Source organism: Phacochoerus africanus, chromosome 1, assembly GCF_016906955.1.
Source record: "Phacochoerus africanus isolate WHEZ1 chromosome 1, ROS_Pafr_v1, whole genome shotgun sequence".
In the NCBI taxonomy this organism is placed as follows: domain Eukaryota; kingdom Metazoa; phylum Chordata; class Mammalia; order Artiodactyla; family Suidae; genus Phacochoerus; species Phacochoerus africanus.
In genome coordinates this window covers 133,327,312-133,349,065 of record NC_062544.1, presented here as the reverse complement: position 1 = coordinate 133,349,065, position 21,754 = coordinate 133,327,312, and positions in this window count along the sequence as shown.

Below are 21,754 nucleotides of genomic sequence, written 5' to 3'. Positions count from 1 at the left end.
ATAACCCATACGGCCGAGAGTCAACAAATTAGTAAAAGATTATGTTGTACACCAAGCCATGATAGCAGGAAAAGTCAAGGTTAAATTTTCTGTTAATAGTGGTCATCAGCAGCACCTAATAGGGCCATGGTAACTTAAAAATAGTTTAAAATGGGACACATTACTGAAATAGGGTTTTACATGATAGATACGGTTCAGTCAAAAACCCCAAGGCAAGTGAACTTGTTCTGTCTATTGGAAAAGATTTCAAGCTCTCAGTTTTGTGATGGAATTCATTAGAAAATGCTGTTGGTACATTATCAGAGATGTGCTAGATTTTTCATTGGACTTCACTAAACATGCAAGTCCCTTTTATCTTGTGAACCCTCCGACACAGAAATTAAAGCATTAATTTTGTTCCTTAAGTCTCTTCATGAGACAATAGCAATGAAAGTGCTTTTTTTTTTTCCTATCATCTCTGAGGACAGATGAAGACTCAGGTACCCCAAGGAAGTTGATATCTGGTGGAGGGTAGTGACACAACATAGTACCAGGTTAAGAAGTGTTTTGTGGACTCCATCCTGAGTATATTGTTCCACTCTCAAGATGAAATGTGGAGAAATACTGCTTCCTGTCTCCTCTGAATTCATGAGGAAGGTCCAAACCCAATGATGAAATTTGGGGGAGGAAGTGAATTTGTCGTTCCCTGTACAATCAGAGTTGTATAACCAGGGTTTTAAATGGAATAGGTTCTCTCTTTTCAAAGTGGGCAAATGTATCCTAGTTTTCAAAGTTCAGATTCCAGCTCAAGTGACTAGAAATCCTCACGTGTCCTCCAGAAACGGTTTGGTTTCTTGAAATATGACTAATGGTATGTTCAGATAATTTCGTAACTGCCATCACCACCACTGTGCATTGAGAAGGCACAATGACTGAGCAAAAACACCATGCGTTTTCACTTCCCAATGAAACACTGACACCAGGGTGTATGTGTGAGTGAACTCTTGCCCGTCTTCCACTGCTCTATTTTGAGTTTGAGTTTAGGCTAAAGACGCCATTGCAGTTCAAATGGAGGGCTGTAGCCATGGCACTCGTGGATGGCTAACCTATAGTTAATCATACAGATGATGAAGTAAGTGTCTAGAGAATGAAATAAACAAATGAGGCTTTTAAAATCTTCCCACACCAAGTTTATACCCCCACATCTCTACACTTAGGGCTACAAAACCGGCAAAGATGATTCCAATGTTACCACACAAGGACAAGTTCCAGTATCACCCACACCCCAGTTATGAATTGCACACCACATTGCCATGTCCAAAGGTTGCTGCACACTTAGGATCCGCAGCATATAACTAAGAGATCAAGATCTGGCACTTGAAGATGATTCTATGTAGAAAACATTTGTCAGCTGAAGATAAATCACTGTCCGCATCCCATCTTGTTAGCCGTCATTTTACGTCTTTGCACAACCACATTTTTCTTTTCTTTTTTTATTGTTTTTTTTTCCCCTGTAAATCATAGAGACCCAGCTACACATACATGTATACATAATTTTTTCTCCCATTGTGGTGCTGCGAAGTAAGTATCTAGACATAGTTCTCAGCGCTACACACACAACCACATTTTTCTTCAAACAGAACCAGGGTAATGTAAGTGGAAGTTGGCAATTTCAAAACACTTCAAGTGCCTGGTTTTAGACAGAACCTCTTTGGCTTTTCAAGCTCATTGATCCTTGCTCTGCCATACCACATCTGGTCATGTCACTGCTGTTCTGTTTATGCAACATAGCATGGTGTCAAGTGGTACCGGATTCTGGCACCATCATCAGCCAAAGAGATCACAAATCAAACACTGGTTCTGAAAACTGCAGGTGTGATGCCAGTGTATTTTGAAATTTGTTCCATCTCTATTTTCCCCCAAGAAATAGAGGTGTTGATATTAAAGGCTTATTATCCTTTTAAAATTTCTTAGTCAAAGAAACACAGTGCCCCCAACCTGGAGGGCAATGAGTTCAGTTATTCAAGTAAACAACGATTACTTGATGTCACTAATTCTGACACCATAGTCATGTTCCAGGCTGCACAAGTGTGAGAGAAATAAAGTGAAACATTCAGTTCAAAAAATGGGAGTTGTGTGCTGGCTGTACCATACACTGAGGACTCCCCTGTTAATGTCGCTACCTCTCATTTCTCCCTTTTACTCCAGAATCAGCGAGTCTGACCTGCCAATATCTTCAGGGGAATGTCCGGTAGGCATCTTACATGTAAGTGTCCACTAGAGAGGAAGGTAGACCAGACGGGACCAGGGCCTGGGAGGAGGCAAAATGGGAGTTTAGTGTTTAATGGGTACAGAGTTTGTGTTGGGAAGGATGGAAAAGTTTGAGAAGCAGATAGTGGTGATGGTCACGACATTGTGAAAGTACTTGATGCCACTCAATTATGAATGAAATCGTAAGTTTTATGTTTATGTATTTTTTTAAAATAAATTTTATTGGCATGTAGGTGACTCACAATGTTGTGTTACTTTCAAGTGTACAGCAAACTGAATCAGCCATACCTATATACGTATATAAATCTTCATTCTTTTTCAGAGTCTTTCCCTATATAGGCTGTAACAGAGCATTGAATAAGTTTTCCTGAGCTGTATAGTAGCTCCTTCTTACCAATCAATTTGGTATATACTAGTGTGTATATGCCAATCCCAACTTCCCAATCCATCCCCCACCCCCAGCATTTCCCCTTTGGTAACTGTAAGTTTTGTCTCAGAATCTTTGAGTCTGTTACTGTTTTGTGAATAAGTCCTTTTTCGTCAATTTTTGTTAGATTAAGCATATGAGTGATCTCGTATGATATTTGTCCTTCTCTGTCTGATTCACTTCACTTAGTATGATCATCTTTGGTCCAAACATGTTGCTGCAAATGGCATTTTTTTCTTTGTTCTTTCTTATGGCTGAGTAATATTCCATTGTATATATGCACCACATCTTCATTATCCAGTGCTCTGCTGATGGACATTTATGTTGTTTCCATGTCTTGGCTATTGTGAATAGTGCTGCAATGAACATTGGGGAGCATGTATCTTTTCAAATTATAGTTTTTTCTGGATATATGCTCAGGAGTGGTATTGCTATATGGTATAGCAACTTTGCCCTTGTTTGTCTACTTTGCTATAATAAAAACAGTACATATCCCAAACTGAACTGATTTTCCACTCCCCAAACTTGCCCCTCCTGCTGTCCTCTTTTTTTTTTTTTTTTTGGTCTTTTTTGTCTTTTTAGGGCTGCACCCGTGACACATGGAGGTTCCCAGGCTAGGGGTCTAATCGGAGCTGTTGCTGCTGGCCTATGCCAGAGTCCCACAGCAACGCCAGATCCAAGCATGTCTGCGACCTCTCCCACAGCTCATGGCAACGCCACTGAGCAAGGCCAGGGATCGAACTGGCAACCTCATGGTTCCTAGTCAGATTTGTTTCTGCTATACCATGATGGGAACTCTCTGCCATCCTCTTTATTTTAGAAAATGACACCTCTACTCAACTTTAGGCTCATGTTGAAAACTTGGTATTATCACTGTTGATTTGCTTTTTCTCACTTGCAGCATTGGTTCCATCCATAAAGCCAGGTAGGCGGCTCTACCTTCAAAATATTTCTGGAATCCAACCACTTTTCATTACCTCCACCTCAGTTGCTTGGCCCATGTCATCTCTTGCGTGGACTGCAAGTAGCCTCTTAACCAGTCTCTCTGTTCTGCAATTGCCCTTCTTTAGTTCATTCTCCACATGTAACTAGAGCGATTCTTTTCACATATATGTTCAGTCATGCTATTCTTCTGTCCACATGCTCCTCTGCTTCCCATAACAACACAGTTAAACCCAGAGTCTTTCTGGCCCCAGAAGGTCCCAGATTATCTAGCCTCTGGCTGCCTTGCTGAACTCATTTCCTCACTGTTCCCATCACTTACTTTGTTCTAGCCATGCTGGCCTCCTTGGTGTTCTGGCATATGCTGAGCACATCTTTGCCTTGGGACGTCTAGGTGTTTCCTCTGCCAACACTGTTCTTCATCAGCTAGTGCCAGTATCAGCTCAAAGGTCACCTCCTCAGGGAGCTTCCTGGCCATCTGTTTAAAATAGCATTACCTCCTACCCCATTCTCTATCACTTTGCTCTGCTTTATTTATGTGTTTTGATTATTATCTTTTCTTCTTCCACTGGGATATAAGTTCCATGAGGGCAGGAATATTTTTTTCTTGTTCTCTTTACTGTCTTATCCCCAATAGCCTGGAACTTAGTGAGTTTTCAGCAAATATTATATAATGTGCAAGACACATGACATTTCCCCTAACTATTTTTCTTAGTATATTAGTTGGGCTATTAACAGAGAATTGAATTATCTAATAAATTCCCACTTGGGAATAAATTACATTTTCCATTTCTTTTGTTAAAACATTTTATTTCCAGAAAAGGAATTTTAGGGCATAAAGTTTTCAAAATGTAAAATTAAAAAATTGGTAAATCTTAGACAACTTGATTAAGATTTGGGAGAGCAAAGGAGCAATTCAGGGTAGATAAATATAATTCCAAAGTACATGGTTGAGTGCCTGGTATAATTCTAGGCTCTACTGCTTTGGAGATTCAGCGATCCAACAAAAGCAAGATTCTGTCTTACTTAGTAATGGAAAAGTGCAAGGCATTGACTTCAGATATGGCTGCATCCAGATACTTGAATGATGCAGTGAGTTTTCCTTGTGTTTCTCAGCAGCTCTGTCTTGTCTGATGTTGGCTTTATTCTTAGGCAGCTCTAGGATTTTGTCTTCCTTGTGGCTAGTAATCCCAAGGGAAGGAGGGCTTCTTCATATCCTGGGTTCAGCAAAAGCTCCAGTACTGAGTCACATGAGACCAAGTTTGGGTGGCCAGCCTTGAACCAAATATTGTATCCAGTGGGATGGAAAGCATTTGTTTGGCAACCTGAATCACATGCCCATTTTGCACCTAAGACGACAGGAGGAATTAACATTGGCTTCACTCAACTACATGGACCAAGCACCAGGCAAGGCTTATTTAAAATGGCAGCAAAAGAAGGTCGAAATGGGTATGTAAGGTCAAAAACATCTGCTGTTCACGAGATTAAGAGAAGCAAAATTGATTGTGTTTGGCCATGCGATATCATACACTGCTCTTTGATTTAAAGGTCTTGGGGTGGCCTTCTAAGCTCTAGTGGATTTTAAGTTGATTATGAATGGATTCATATGCGTGTAAAACATGAGAAGGCTGTCTTTAGGACAGGAGTTTGCATGTGGATGTCAGAAGATGGCAGAAGATTGGAGGGACTTGGAGCATGGAAGCTAGGGGAATTGGGACAATTCAGCTGATTCCTTGAACTTTTATTGACTCAGCCAACATTTCGCCTTAAATGAGGTAATTTCTATTTAATTGAAAAAGTTACTGAATAGTGCACTATATAATAACTTACTAGGTTGTTGTCCTGATCCTTGAACTGGTTTAACTCACATGGAAATCAGCTTCCATTCAAGTTTTCTGTTTCCTTTTGCCTAAGCTCTGGCAACTAGACTTCTCAGCCCTGCTGTGAACTGAGCCCCCAGTCCATTGGAGGCTGTGGCGTACATTGGTGAGAACAATTACTTTGGCCTGAGAAAGACATGATTTTCAGTCCTAACTATACCACTCACTGTATCTGTGTTCATAGGCAAGCTGCCTGACTTCCTTGAGCCTTAATTGTCTCATCTGTAAAGTGGGTGTCATACTTGTAATTGCTGTGTATTATAGCTCTTGCAAAGAAAAATCAGGGGAAAGATCTATTAGAGCTCCAGGGTCATAAAGACACTCAGTTAATGATGTTTATGAAATAAATGAATGCTCCATGCCAGTGACTGTGCCTAACTTTAGGTCCTAAGCTTTCAGTACTGCTCTTTGTCCCTGTGATTAAATTTTTGGGGTCTAGCCATTCAATGGTACCATGAATGCCAGTTAGAATACAGGGTAATGTGGTGGGCAATACAAACCAACTCAGGTGCAGTTAAGCAAAAAGGGAATTTGTGAGTTAGGGGTGTTTCAGAAAACTGAAAGAAAAGCTGGATATCAGGGACTAAAAACCACAGGGTCAGGTCCAGGCTAGAGGTAGGAGCCCCTCTAAGGTAGCATGGATAGGATGTATCAGCTCCAGAAAGCTTCTCTCCATGTGTAATTCCATTCACATTCCTGGGAGAGCATGATTGGTCTAGAACAGACACAACACAGGCTTGACCAATCAGGACACTTCCTTAACCACAGAGGTGGTGTAGAAAACATCACATTGAAGAGTTCCCGTCTGGCGCAGTGGTTAACCAATCTGAGTGGGAACCATGAGGTTGCAGGTTTGATCCCTGGCCTTGCTCAGTGGGTTAAGGATCCGGCGTTGCCGTGAGCTGTGGTGTAGGTTGCAGACGCGGCTCGGATCCCGCGTTCCTGTGGCTCTGGTGTAGGCTGATAGCTACAGTTCCGATTAGACCCCTAGCCTGGGAACCTCCATATGCCACAGGTGCAGCCCTAGAAAATGCAAAAAGACAAAAAAAAAAAAAACATTGATGTATTACACATCATATGCTGTGTTCATTTGTTTGTTCTTTAGCTATTTGTTGAGCACTTAAATTGTGCCCTATTCCAAGATGTGAAATGGACAAAACCAGTGCCTGCCCTTGTGCAGTTTACAGTCTAACAATGATTAAATTGATGGGAACTTTGGATCCTAGAGTTAAGGTGGGATCTCTGTCCCACAGCAATGTACAGAAGGGGAGAGTGGTTCCCCAAAGGGAAACTGAGGCACTCTGGGCAGAAGAGATTGGCTATTGGCAGGAAAAAGCTACAACCATTCTAGTACACCTAATTGGTATATTATTTCAATTTTCAGAGCCTCAGTTTCCTCATCTGTAAAGTAGGGATAATAATGATACCCACCTCACAGGGTTAATTTAAAGACTAAAAGGGGGCGGGGGGTCCCATTGCGGCTCAGTGGTAACGAATTGGACTAGTATCCATGAGGATATGGATTCAATCCCTGGCCTTTCTCAGTGGGTTAAGGATCTGGCATTGCCGCGAGCTGCGGTGTAGGTCACAGACATGGTTCAGATCCTGCATTGCTGTGGCTGTGGCACAGGCTGGCAGCTGCAGCTCTGATTTGACCCCTAGCCTGGGAATTTCCATATGCCACACATGTTGCCCTACAAAAAAAAAAAAGATTAAATGGGCTAACACATGAGGTTCTGAGAGTAGTACCTAGAACATAAAATGTGCTCTGTACATGTTAGCCACCACCATCATCATTATCGTGTCTTGCTCCTGATGTACTTTGCCTTGTTCCATGTTGTTTTCATCACTGGGCCCTGAGAAGTGGGAAATGCCTGGCCATGTCCCAACCCCTCAAGCAACAGGACTTTTTAAGTAGTAATAAAACAGAAGAGGGAGAAATTTGGCAACTTCTACTTCTGCAGTCACATAGCCAGTGCCTTCTCAGGTTTCCCTTTGACTGGAGATCTGCAGCCTTTAAGTGTTAATTTAAAGTGAACTCTCTAAATGGTAACTTGTGCAAGAGCCTCAGGCTGTGCAGACAGAGCCCTTCTCTGCAGAAGATTCCAGGCCGGTGGCTTCATTCCAGCCCTAACCCTGCCCATATTCATAATCCCAAACTGACGGAAAGTGATTGAAATGCAAGTTTTTGTTGAGCTGAGATGCTAAATCCAGGATCGGGAGCATATGGATCGCTCCATATTTGTTTTCTGCATATCTGATGTTAGCAATTTAGAACATCACTGGGACGCTCCCTAGAGAATTTCAGTTCTGTAAATGAAACAATTATTTTGGCAGTTTGGGAAAGATATATTCATAACTTTCATGGTATTTAAAGGGGAAATACACCTTCCCCGAGTCCCTTTTTCCCTTGCCAGATATGAAGAATGAAATCAGAGTGCAGAGGGAATAGATGGCATAAATAGAAAAATTGACAGCCAGTGCGCTGCATTCACAATTGGATTTCTAGGACTGACAGCGAGACAGGAAGTAAAAGGGTTTCTCCAAATCTGGGCACAGGGAAGTTGTAGAGAACACCACGCCTGGGGCATTATGTTCGTTCACTCAATCGTCAATTGTCTAACAAGCACCTCCTAAATGATCATGCTAAAGTCTTAGATTAAAATGACCAGTGCTTGCCCATGGTAACTGTGCAGTCTGTAGTACCCTATAGTAGGATTCTCTGGTTGCAGGTAACAGAAAACAACTTGCAAAAACCTTGAGTGAGAAAAGTGAATATTATTGTAATGCTGAAGGGTTGTCTTGTGAAACCCAAGTCAGGGAAATCATAGAAATGTCATTAGGACCTAGACCAAGGAATGACAACCTGCAGGACTCAGGCAGCCCCATCTGTGCCTCTCATCTTATATACTTGCTCAGTTTTTCTGTGTCTCCTGGTCTTCCATTTTTTCTCAGTCCACAGAGCAGAAAATAGCTCTCCTACAGCTTCTGAGTTTTCAGATCTCTCCACATTCATGGGATCCTCCCAGAAGAAAGAGTATCGCTTTATCCCAAGGCTAAATGTCTGGGAGGAAAGCTGATTTGTCAGATGTTTACTCCAGGTCCAATCAGCTATGGCCAGGGGTGGAGTTAAATACAAAACCTGTCACTCACGGTGTGGTTGCTCTATCAGCAGCGCCCTATATCCTTACTGGTTGGTTGCAACACCACTTTAGGACCTGCTGACTTTCCCTGTTTGCAAGATCCCCAAATTATTAGTATGTACATTGAGCTTTGAGGAGCTTTGCTGTCGAAACTTCATGGCTGTCAGCAGTCACTCTGTAGGAGGTGGTCATGTAGGAGGGTTGCTTTGAGCTGAGCAGAGAGCCCACAATATTTCTACAATAGCATAAAAATGCTCAGCTCCAGAGGTTACTTCTTGAAACATTAGCTCTTAAGTATATCTGTAGAGGAGAGTGACTTAGACATTTATCCTGATATAAATGAAATGTTCCATGTCTATGTGATATTTCTCAATAGGTGCTTGAGTCTCTCTCCCCTCCTAGGGGGCTGTGGCAGCCTTCTCATAGGGTTTTTCTGATGCAGTCTGGACAGTTCTTGCACCCCAGGCTGGCCGTGGTGTTGGTTGGTAAATGTGTCCTGACAAGAAATTACAAATGAGGGAATCACGTGGCACATTTGGTTGCTCTGGAACTATGATTGATCATGATCTTGTAGGAAATGTCCTTGAACCTGGATTCCTGGCCTGGAATTTCCTCAAGATGTGGCAGGGCAGGGAAGAAGGGCAGGGAAGAAGGACTCTTAGAGTGGTCATGTAAAAAAGACCATTCCTGTCTCTGTGACAGTCTCCTTTCCCTGGGTCCTGTGCACTCCAGCATGGCCACTCTGTCACGGATCCTTGAGTGAGAGGCCTGTGGCCAGCTTTTTAGTCTTAGCTTCTCACAACATGCCCGAGCTGTGTTTAGACCATAGACTTCATCTTGTATTTTTTTTTTTTCCTGTCTCTAGGGCACACAGTAAGTGTTCACTTCATGCTTGAGAACACTCAGAGCATCATGTCCTGCATGAAAACAGACACTGACAAGGGTCCCTTTGCCATGACTTTGCAAAACCTTCTAACCACAGCCAGAGCTCACCCAACCACTTTCACCAGGGGTCTAAGACAAGCTTTGGGTGCTGAGCACCCTGAGCCCAGGATGTTGCAGGAGAATCAAGGCAATAGGTCCAACCTCACTCTCTGTTTACATCCTTCCTTTGTGTCCACCCCAGAATTGTTTGCACACTTAAAACAAAATACATTAGAACAATAGCACAGGTATGCATATAAGTGTATGCACATGGGGATTGTATTCAGAATTTCTTTTCTCAAAAGGGTGTTTGGCAAATGAATTCTGGAGACACATAGAGCTATGATTGAAAAAAATTTAAAGGCAGCATAGAACTTTATTTACTTAAACTCATATATTGTTTGCCACATGCCAGGCACTGCTCTGAGTGCACTACAAATATTAATGTATTTGGGCTTCATAACCAGTCCATGAGGGGAGGTACTGTTTATAGCTCCTTTGCAGAAACTGAAGCCTAAAGAGGTTTGGTCGCCCAGCTAGAAAGTGGAAGCTGGAAGACACACCTAGGCTGGCTCCAGGATTCAGACTCTTCATCGCTAATTAGGCTGCTCCTTCAAACAAATTCTGACACAGAGCCAAGTGCATAAAACAGAGATAAACAAGCAGAGTGAAGGGCGAGGATCTGTTTGGCCATCCCCTCAACCTTTTTCTTCCTCCTCTTGTTAATCCTTTTCCGCCTTTCCTTGAAGTGTTGAGGTATTGCAGAGAACCCAGTTTGGGAACCATGAACCTAACCCAACCCATTCATTTCATAGGTCGGGACTCACTTCTCCAGAGGCGAAGTGGTGCCACGTTTTACCCTTGGTTCCCTAGCTTCCAAATGGCTGAACTGGGAGAATCTCTCTTCTAGTTCAGGCATCTTTCTGTTTCACCAGATTGGATGTGTAGGGGCTGAATTAAGTCAACCTTTCTCCAGAGTCTGTATCTTCAGGAAACCACCCTCCTCTACTTTCTTAAAAAGCACATTTAGAATAGATGGCTATCCTTTCCTGGGTTCTGGTTCTTCCCTTCTTCATCCTTGTTGAGTTTTCCATGATTTACCTTCCAGGTAATCATTTTTTGCTCAGTGAATTGATTTCACAAAGTTTCAGACTGGAGCTCATTTCAGGCAGCTCCATTTTCACAGAGGCAGAGTGGGCTGTGATGGGGTATACTTACGATGTACAACATTCGCTCAGACTGAACTGGCCTTTCGCAGCTGCTCCTGCTGACATGACTGGGCTGGGAACACCACAGTGCATCCCTGATCCTGGTTGCTCACGTGGAAGCACAGGGGACAGCCCAGGATCTGTGGGACTTGCCTGCACACACTGCGACAGCCCACTTAAAAAAATTATTTGTGATGTACGCTTGGCTATCAATGGAGATTGAGAGTATTGATCTCGACTGATTGCCGAGGGCCAAAATAAAGTGAGAGGGTAATTGACTGCTGTGTCCCCCATCGATCGCGTGCCACAGTTCATCACCACTGAAATTATTTTCAAGTACTTTGGTTTATCATTCCTAATAAATATAGAAATTGAGTAATCAAAATGACTTACATTCACATCGAACCAAAAGCTTTTAAGGAAGTGTCTATGTTTAAGTGAGTCCATATTCTACACTGGTTTTCCAGTCAAGCCCCCAGGGTCCATCCTGACAGTGCTGGAATAAAGCCAGGGTTAAGAAGAAAATAAAGCATTGTCTCTCAGAAGCAGGAATCCCAGCCACTGGCACTTTTCCACTGATGTCATGGTAATATTGGCCCCTGGGATTTTAAGGAAAAGCCCTACTACTTAGTCACATTGTCCATCTCTTCTGTCAAACAAATGTTTTCCCCAAGGTAGCAAGACATTTATTTCACTCCCCAGCACTGTTCATAGAAGCACACCATGTTTACGGTGATGTTAGCAGTCGTGATTAAATCACAGTAATCATTAGCTGCGTTTATATAGGTTATATGGTGTTTGGCCCTACAATATCTTAGAATCATTGTGTTTTATTGTTATTACTTTTGTTTTAAAGATTGTTTTAAAGGAAGATCTGCATCCTGATAAGTATGTGAGATGCTTGTGTTTGCTTTGGGAACCAAGGCTCTGTAGCACAGCACCGTCCAATAGAAACACAGCCGTAGGCATTACTGAAAAATACAGTGAGATGCAAAATCTCGCAATAAAAACTGTAGGACCTATGGAGTAAGTGGGGTGAGGGACATAACACTAAAAACTTTGTCAGAGAAACATTTAAAAAAAAAAAGGAGCCTAGTAAAAACAGCCCACTTTTGCATATGTTAACTGCAAGTATATGTGTAAATACTATACTGTATATTGCATTTTAGCTTGGAAAAGACCTGGCATTTGCTTGAGGAAGTGGCATCCACAAGCCATGGTGGCTGCATGTGAGTTATGGAAAGTGGTGAAAGGAGGGTTATCTAAAATTGGACGGAAAGTTGTAGCACCAGATGTGGGTTCATGTGGCGCATAATCCGTGTGGTGAACTGAAGTATCTGGTGGATGTTTGAGGTCTGTGCATGTGTGAGCATTTTGTGTGTTTTCCGCACAACTCAGTTCAGCTGGGTGCCGTTTTCAGGATTCACCTAGTGTTCCTTACAGACACGAGTAGACATGTTATTAGTGTTATGTTCAATTACCTCTCAATGTATCCACTTCATGGGAGCAAATTCACATTTTCAAAATAAGTATAACTTATTTTGTATAATCCATATACAAAATAACAATTATATATAGATAATATATACTATATATTTTGTGCATATATATATACTATATATAACAATATAGCTGGAACTGACTATATAATAGGAGCCACAAATAGCCATATATGTAACTTAAATTTTCCTAATAGCCCCATTTAAGACGTAAAAAGTAATGGGTGAAATTAATTTTAATAAGACACTTTATTTAACCCAGTATGCTCAGCATATTATTATTTCAGTGTGCAATCAATATAAAAAAAGTGAGATATGCTATATTCCTTTGTGTGTGTGTGTGTGTGTGTGTGTGTGTCTTTTTAGGGCTGCCCCCCACAGCATGTGGAAGTTTCCAGGCTAGGGTCAAATCGGAGCTATAGCTGCCAGCCAGCACCACAGCCACAGCACTGCAGGATCCAAGCCATGTCTTTGACCTACACCACAGCTCACAGCAACACCAGATCCTTAGCCCACTGAGTGAGGCCAGGGATCAACCTCCCCCACCCCCATCCTCATGGATACTAGTCAGGTTCGTTACCCCTGAGCCACATCGGGAACTCATATATTCTTTTTTATATATTCTTTTTTATACTAAACCTTTGAAATCATGCCTACATTTTACACTTGTAAGCACATCTTGATTCAGACTAGTCACATTTCAAGGCATCCATAACCACACATGGCTACAGTACTGAACAGTGAAGGTACAGATTATGAAAATATTGGACAGTGAGGCCATAGAGAATAGTGGAAATCCATCATAGGGTGTAGGATCTCTCTCTTTCTATTGCCAAAACTAAAGATTAGACCCATACTCCAGATGTTTCAAATATATATATTTGTTTATGTATATATATGTTTGTAAATATGTGTTTATTTAAGAGGGACTGAGACTGTGTTTAAAAAACAGATCTCGATGCCTAACCCACGTTACAAATCCACTTCCTTTATGCCTCACTCTTCATAATAGTCACTTAAATACCAAAGCATGGTCTGATGTCCTTACATAGGTCACTTGCCTTTGTGAGTTTCTCCAGGGCAGGAGCCAGATGTGTAGATCTATTGCGAATGCTTAATTTCCACACGTGCAGCGTGTAGTAAGTACTCAGTAAGTGCCGAGTTCAGTTTAACACGTTTGTTGAGCTGCCATCTGTGGTACAGTGTAACTTCTTTTTTTTTTTTTCTTTGCTTTTTTTAGGGCTGTACTCACAGCATATGGAAGTTCTTAGGCTAGGGGTCGAATTGGAGCTACAGCTGCCTACATCACAGTCAAAGCAACTGCGGGATCCAAGTCACATCTGCAACCTACACCACGGCTCATGGCAACACTGGAGCCCCAACCCACTGAGCGAGGCTAGGGATGGAACCCACATCCCCACAAATTCTAGTTAGATGCATTTCCACTGCGCCATGAAAGGAACTGCCCAGTGTAAGTTCTTGAATGGCAATACTGAAGGACTAGAAATGGTAGATGAGGACTTTTTTCCTTTCAGCTCATGTCTGTTACCACCCATTCATCCCTTCGCTCATTCATTCACTAAGCACTGGGTGGCCACTGAAAGTTCATATGGCCACCACCATTCTCATAGACCATGGCTCCGCCAGTCCTGGTCTTGCAGTTCCCAAACACACCACGCTCTCTTTCCTTCTTGACCTTTGCACGTGAGCTTCCAAATGTGACTAATCCCTGATCCTGACTCAGACTGCAGCCTATACACTCCTCCCCCTTGAGGGCCCTTGTGACCCCCTTCTAGGTCTGAGTTCTGAATCCTCTGTGGCACCAATAGCACTCGACCCAATGCCCTGTGTCCTCATTGCTACTTACTTGATGATCTCTGGGCTGGCTTATGAGCTCTGCAAGAGTGTTGATCATATTTGGTGCGTTTGCCTGTAGCTTACACACCTTCCAGAGGAGAGTTGGAGACCCCGGAAAAAAATTTTTTTTTCTCTTTTTAGGGCCACACCAGACTAGGGGTCAGATAGGAGCTGCAGCTGCTGGCCTACACCCTAGCCACAGCAACACAGGATCCAAGCCGAATCTGCAACCTACACTACAGCTCATGGTAACACTGGATCCATATCCCACTGAGCGAGGACAGGGATCGAACCCATGTCCTCATGGGTACTAGTGGGGTTCATACCACTGATCCACAGCAGGAACTCCACGGCTCTGGAGTATTATGGACTAGCAATGTTGGGAGTTAGAATGAGCCCTGAGTGGAGGACAGGTCAGATTACTAGAACCTCTGCACTCACGGTTTCCACAGTCATCCTCCTATAGCAGTCAGAGGGAATTTTCACAATCCCAAGCATGCCATGTCACATTCTGGTTTAAATCCTCTCAGTGGTCCTTAGAAGAAAATGCAAACCCCTAATCATCATACAGAAGTCCTCCTCTGGTCTGGCCCTTGGCCACCTCTCCCCTTTGATTTCTTTTTTCTTTCTTTCTTTTTTTTTTTAGTTTTTTTTTAATTACTATTTTTTAAGATTTTTATTTCTTCTATTACAATTGATTTACAATGTCTGTCAATTTCTGCCATACAACAAAGTGACCCAGTCGTACATATGCATACACATTCTTTTTCTCACATTATCCTCCATCATGTTCCATTACAAGGGATTGGATATAGTTCCCTGTGCTATACATCAGGACCTCATTGCTTATCCACTCCAAATGCAATAGTTTGCATCTGCTAACCCCAAACTCCCAGTCCATCCCACTTCCCCGCCTCCCCCTTGGCAAACACAGTTCTGTTCTGCAAGTCCATGAGTGTGTTTCTTTTCTGTGGAAAGGTTCATTTGTGCCATGTATTAGACTCCAGATATGTGATATCATATGGTGTTTGTCTCTCTTTCTGACTTCACTTAGTATGAGTCTCTAGTTCCATCCGTGTTGCTGCAAATGGCATTATTTTGTTCTTTTTTATGGATGAGTAGTATTCCATTTTATATATATATATATATATATATATATATATATATATATATATATATCTCACATTTTCTTGATCCATTGGCTATTAATGGACATTTTGGTTGTTTCCATGTCTTGGCTTTTGTGAATAGAGCGGCAATGAACATAGGAGTGCATGTATCTTTTTCAATGAAAGTTTTGTCTGGATATACGCCCAGAAGTTGGACTTCTGAGTCATATGGTAGTTCTATAGTTAGCTTTCTGAGGTACCTCCATACTGTTTTCCATAGTGGTTGTACCAATTTACATTCCCACCAACAGTGCAGGAGGGTTCCTTTCCCATTTATTTATTTTTTTCTTTTCTTTTTTGCTTTTTTTAGGGCTGTACCTATGGCATATGGAAGTTCCCAGGCTAGGGTTTGAATTGAAGCTGCAACTGCTGGCCTATGCTACAGCCACAGCAATGCCAAATCCAAGCCGCAACAAAGACCTATACCACAGCTCATGGCAATGCCAGATCCTTAATCCACTGAGCGTGGCCAGTTATTGAACCTGCATCCTCATGGATATTAGTTAGGTTTGTTGCCACTGAGCCACAATAGGAACTCCCATCTGCCCTTTGATTTCACTGTGCCCTGTTCTTCGCCTCCTATGACCTCCTTCCCTGTGCTTGGATGTACAAGTTCTCTCCTTGCTCTAGGCCTTTGCCTCTGCTCTTCCCTCTGCCTGCACTACCTTCCCCAGAGCTTCTCCTATTTGGCTTATTCTCCAGCTTCCAGCTCCCATGCGGCCTCTTTCTCTTCCCACTTTATTCAAAGTGGTCTTCCTCATTTTCTCCATCTCATCATCCTGTTTTATTTCTTTCATAAAACTCACCTCTGGAGTTCCTGCTGTGGCACCATGGGATTGGTGGCATCTCTGCAGCACCAGGACACAGGTTCACTCCCTGGCCCTGCACAGTGGATTAAATGATCCTGTGTTCCTGCAATTGCAGTGTAGGTCACAGCTGTGGTATATGTTGTGGCTCAGATCTGATCCCTGGCTGGGGAACTTCCATATGCCATGGGGTGACCAAAATAGAAAAAAAGAAAGAAAAAAAGCCTCATTTCTGCAGGTGATGACAGTATTTATGCGTTTGCTTTCCTTTCTGTCTCTCTTCCACTTTAAATGTAGGCTCTTAAAGGCTGGGGCTCTGCTTGTCTTGTTCATGGCCACATCCTTAGGTCCTGGTATATTAGGTTCTTGGTAATACTTTTTTTTTTTTTTTTTTTGCTTTTTAGGGCTGTTCTCACGGCATATGGAGATTTCCAGGCTAGGGGTCAAATCAGAGCTACAGCTGCCGGCCTACATCACAGCCACAGCAACACCAGATCCAAGCCGCGTCCGCAACCTACACCACAACTCATTGCAACGCCAGATCCTTAACTCACTGAGCAAGGCCAGGGATTGAACCTGAAACCTCATGGTTCCTAGTTGGATTCATTTCTGCTGCACCACAATGGGAACTCCTTGGTAATACTTTGAATGAAGGAATAAGGTCATATTGTGTGTCTGAGGGGGTGGTCAGTTAGACGTGGATGTAAAAGAGAAGGAGTAATGAGTTTTAGCCTCAGATCAGTCATTTTGTTTTAGTTTGGCTTCCCTCATAAGCAGGCCCTGAAGTGAACATTCCTACACAGATAATTTACTTGGGAGGTGGTACCAGGAAACACGGGCTCCCACTGGGGGTGTTCAGGACACACGTGCCCCAGCATGATCCCTGGTGGGGGTGCGGCCCCTGGTTCAGGCTGTGCTCCATAGGGAGTTATTTATCTGGCACTTCTAGCTCACAGGGTAGGATGAGCTGCAGCTTCCAAGGCCAGCCCATGGGCCAAGGGAAGCCTGCAGAGTGTGCCACACTGGAAAAGGCCCACAGAAATATGAACCGGACACCCCCAGCATCTCCTGCACCTGTCAGTCACCAAAACAGGGCCCACAGAAGGAGACCCTCTAGGTGGCAGGGGTGTCAGGCCTGGGGATTTGAGTAGACATCACCTACATGACATCCAAGTGAAGGCACCAGTGGGCAGTTGCAAATACAGGTGCTGAGCTTAGGGGAGAGATTGGGGCTATGTCGTGTGTTTAGCGATTGATGGCAAGTAAGGGTACACTAAAGCCAAGGGGTTGCATGAGGTGACCTTTGTTGACTGAGCCACGTGGCAGTATTTACCGTCATTGACTATTTCATTCATCTCGAAGTACCCTTTTCATATGTCCTTTATGACTTTGCCACACTCTTCTTTCCCTTCTGCCTTTCTAGTATTTACCAGGTATTTATGGAGTGGATGGCAGAGGGCCAAGGCAGGGCAGGCCCCTGGAGCTGAGGAGAAGCCATTCAGGGTGAAGATGAGAGTGAGGGAAGCAGATGTGGGAGCTACCAGGGAGGGGGGGAAATGACGGACTCCAGTCCTGTGCAAATTCAAGAATTTGGATTCTGAAGTTTCTCTTCCCAAGAAACACTTATCTTCTGTTGTGTTTCAAAGTTTAAAGGCCATGAAGAATAGAAGGAATGTGCCTTCCTTTTGGGCAGGACCTGGGGAATGAAGGCTGGGCACCATCAGAGACCAGCTGTGTTTGTAGCTATTTCTAAATAACAAGTAGTCACCAAATTTTGGTGGCATTTAAAGAAGAGTATTTGGGAGTTCCCATCGTGGCTCAGCAGTAACAAACCCAACTAGTATCCAAGAGGTCGAGGGTTTGATCCCTGGCCTCAATCAGTGGATAAGGATCAGGCATTGCCGTGAGCTATGGTATAAGTCACAGATGGGACTTGGATCTGGCATTGCTGTGGCTATGGTGTAGGCCAGCAGCTACAGCTCTGATTCGACCCCTGGCCTAGGAATTTCCATATGTTGCCAGTGAGGCCCTAAAAGGACAAAAAATAAAATAAATGAAGAAGCTCCCATGTCCTCAGAATGGCTTAGGGTTAGATGCCTGAGGCTGGTGTTGGTTGGGTGGGTCCCCTCCTCCTTCTGGAATCCTTGGACCAGTAAGTAGCCTAGGTGGTGCCAGAAGCACAAGAGAACATATCCAGTGTCACAAATTCCTTTTGAGCCTTTGGTCACGTCATACCTGTTAACATCCAAAGCAAGTCACATGGCCAAGCACAAAGTCAAGAGATCCCCATTCTATCCATGGAACTGATGGGGATAGGAAGTGAGTATTTCTGGTTTTTTCTCCATTTTTTAAAGTTTTATTGAAGTATAGTGGTTTTACAATGCTAATTTCTGCTATACAATGAAGTGATTCAGTTATGCACATATACACATCTATTCTCTTTCAGATTCTTCTTTTTTTTTTGTCTTTTTGTCTTTTTGCTATTTCTTTGGGCCGCTCCCACGGCATATGGAGGTTCCCAGGCTAGGGGTTGAATCGGAGCTGTAGCCACTGGCCTACGCCAGAGCCACAGCAACGCAGGATCCGAGCCGTGTCTGCAACCTACACCACAGCTCACGGCAATGCCGGATCCTTAACCCACTGAGCAAGGGCAGGGACCGACCCGCAACCTCATGGTTCCTAGTCGGATTCGTTAACCACTGCGCCACGACGGGAACTCCCTCTTTCAGATTCTTTTCCCATATAGATAATCACAGAATATTGGGTAGAGTTCCCTGTACAGCAGGTCCTCATTGGCCAATCATTCCATATACCTCAGTGTACATATGACAGTCCCAAATGCCCAGTCCATCCCTCCTCCTACCTGTCCCTGTAACCATAATTTTTCAAGCTCTGTGAATCCTCTTTGCACTGCAAACAAGTCCATTTGTATCTTTTTTTAGATTCATGTAAATGACATATGTTTCATCACATGATTCACATGTAAGTGGCGCCATTTGATATCTTTCGCTGTCTGACCAACTTCACCTTGTATGATAATCTCCAGGTCCATACATGTTGCTGCAATTGCCATTACCTCATTTGTTTTTAATGGCTGTGTAAGAAGGAAGTGAGTATTTCTGAGCAATAGTCTACCACATAAGAAGAGAGGTCAGAGGAAAAAGAAATTAAGGGAGCCCACATCTAACTTCTTTCCTGGGCTGTGCATTCTTACTTTTCTTTTACTCTTGGATTTTCTTTTATTTTTTATTTTTTACTTTAATGATTTTTATTTTTTGTCCATTATAATTGGTTTACAGTGTTCTGTCAATTTTCTACTATACAGCAAGGTGACCCAGTCACACATACATATAGACATTCTTTTTTCTCATATTGTCGTGCTTCATCACAAGTGACCAGACATAGTTCCTGGTGCTACACAGCAGGATCTCTTATCCATTCCGAAGGCAATAATTTGCATCTATTAACCCCAAATTCTCAATCTATCCCACTCCCTCCCCCTTGGCAACCGCAAAACTGTTCTCCAAGTCCATGATTTTCTTTTCTGTGGAAAGGTTCATTTGTGCCGTATATTAGATTCCAGATATAAGTGATATCATAATGGTTTTTGTCTTTCTCTTTCTAACTTACTTACTTAGTATGAGAGTCTCTAATTCCATCCATGTTGCTGCAAATGGCATCATTTTGTTCTTTCTTATGGCTGAGTAGTATTCCATTGTGTACATATACTACATCTTCTGTATTATATTCATTGCAGCGCTATTCACAATAGCCAAGACATGGAAACAACCTAAATGTCCATCGACAGATGAATGGATTACTTTTGGATTTTCTAAGCCTTAGCAAGAGTGCTGTTGATTTGGGTGGGGTCACTAGTGTGAGCGGATTAGACAGAACTGGCTACAAGGCATTGTTATTTCCTATTCAGAAGGATCCACATAGGGACTGCAGACGATTATGAGGAAACCCACCTGACAGGAGGCACTCACTTTGAACCCCAGCCTTTCATGCCAGCATCATGGGTGTAATTCGAGAGGCCTTACAATTTCTGACTATGGTGTCACTCTTCATGTAGCTGAAAAGTTGAGAGAGAAGGGATCTGGAGAAATGCGAAGAATCGATGGCATTTGAATGGTTGACTCTAATCTTTTATCGCTTGCATTCACTATTTTGTGTCTTAAGTTTATTAATCAGCCTGAGATGAGGAGATAAAAACACATTGATAAAATTACAGGGAGCCAGCCAGTAATTATCATCAAAGAGTACAACTGAAAACACATTTAAATATTTATCTTCGAGAATTGCGGTGTGTGAGTTTCTGGCACTTGCGGTGAGCCACGGTTTGGGAGACAGTGACCTCTCGTTTCTGGTCCTTTTGATGACTGTCAGAGCCGGCAAGTTTTCTGCCTGGAATCCATCTTCCCCAACAGTGCCAGGCACATGGCAATGACTCGATGCGTTTTCATGGAGTGAATAAACTGTAAAATTGGAACAGAACAGTCCCTGGAAATATGAAAGATATGAATGAAATGACATTTAAGAGAATCTGGAGTCTTAGAGGTAAAAAATCCTGGATTCTCCCTGCTTTGAATGGAATGTAAATTCAAGACTATTTGATTTTGTACAATGTCAGGATTCTAAATATCCCCAGATTACACAAATAAGCTTTTCTCCCCCCCCACCGCCACCCAGTGACCTCAGGTACAGAATTTTGTGGCTCTTCCAAATAGAGCATGTTCTGTGCAGAAAGGGTTTTGTTCTTAGCATCATATGTTTTTTATTGACTGCTTGGGCAATGCAGATCTGATTCCTATGTTAAAACAGTGCCAATAACTTAATTACATTTATCACCCAGGATTCTTTCTCTGTTCATAGCAACTGAATATTTGGGGTTTTTGTGTGTTACATGTGTATTTCCCTCATTGCAGTGAATATGGTTTTTATATTTATATGAAACTGCTAATGTGTTGCTCGCTAGATCGTGAGCAATGGGTTTCTGACAGCTCTGTTCATTAGTCAGTGTGGGGGAAAAAAATAAAAGAAAACACACTGATATAGAAACAGAGTGTGAGCCAGCAATTACCATCAGAGAGCACAATTGAAGCCACATTTTATTTAAATATTTATCTTGTGAATTGATTCATGCAAAACAAGAAGCACTTTTTGTGTTGTTTTTTTTAAAATTTATGAATGACTTTGCCACTGAAAATTGAAGAACAAGATCAGTATTGGAGTTGAGTTTGATGCAGTCCACAGCTTAGAGTACGCAGAGTTAACGCCAAATTATTCATTGTGATGTATCGTTAAGATTGCTATGTGTGAATGTGTAGTAAGATGGTAACACCGTGCAGCTGTTCGTTTTGGAATCCCAACTTTGCATAGAAGAAGAAGGGGAAAAGCTGATAGATAACTTTGAGTACCAATAATAATAGCAAATGTTTAGAGATGCTAACTAACTTTGTTGTATTTTGTGTATTAACCCTGCAAGATGGGTACTATTATTCCTTCCACTTGACGGGTGAGGAACTGGAACACAGATGAAAGGACTTAGCCACTAGGAAGAGTGTGGGACAGAACTTTGGAGGGTCCACCAGGAAGACCCAACTCCTTGCCAGTCCCACTTCCTGCTGGGCACCTCCTGTTGGAGAT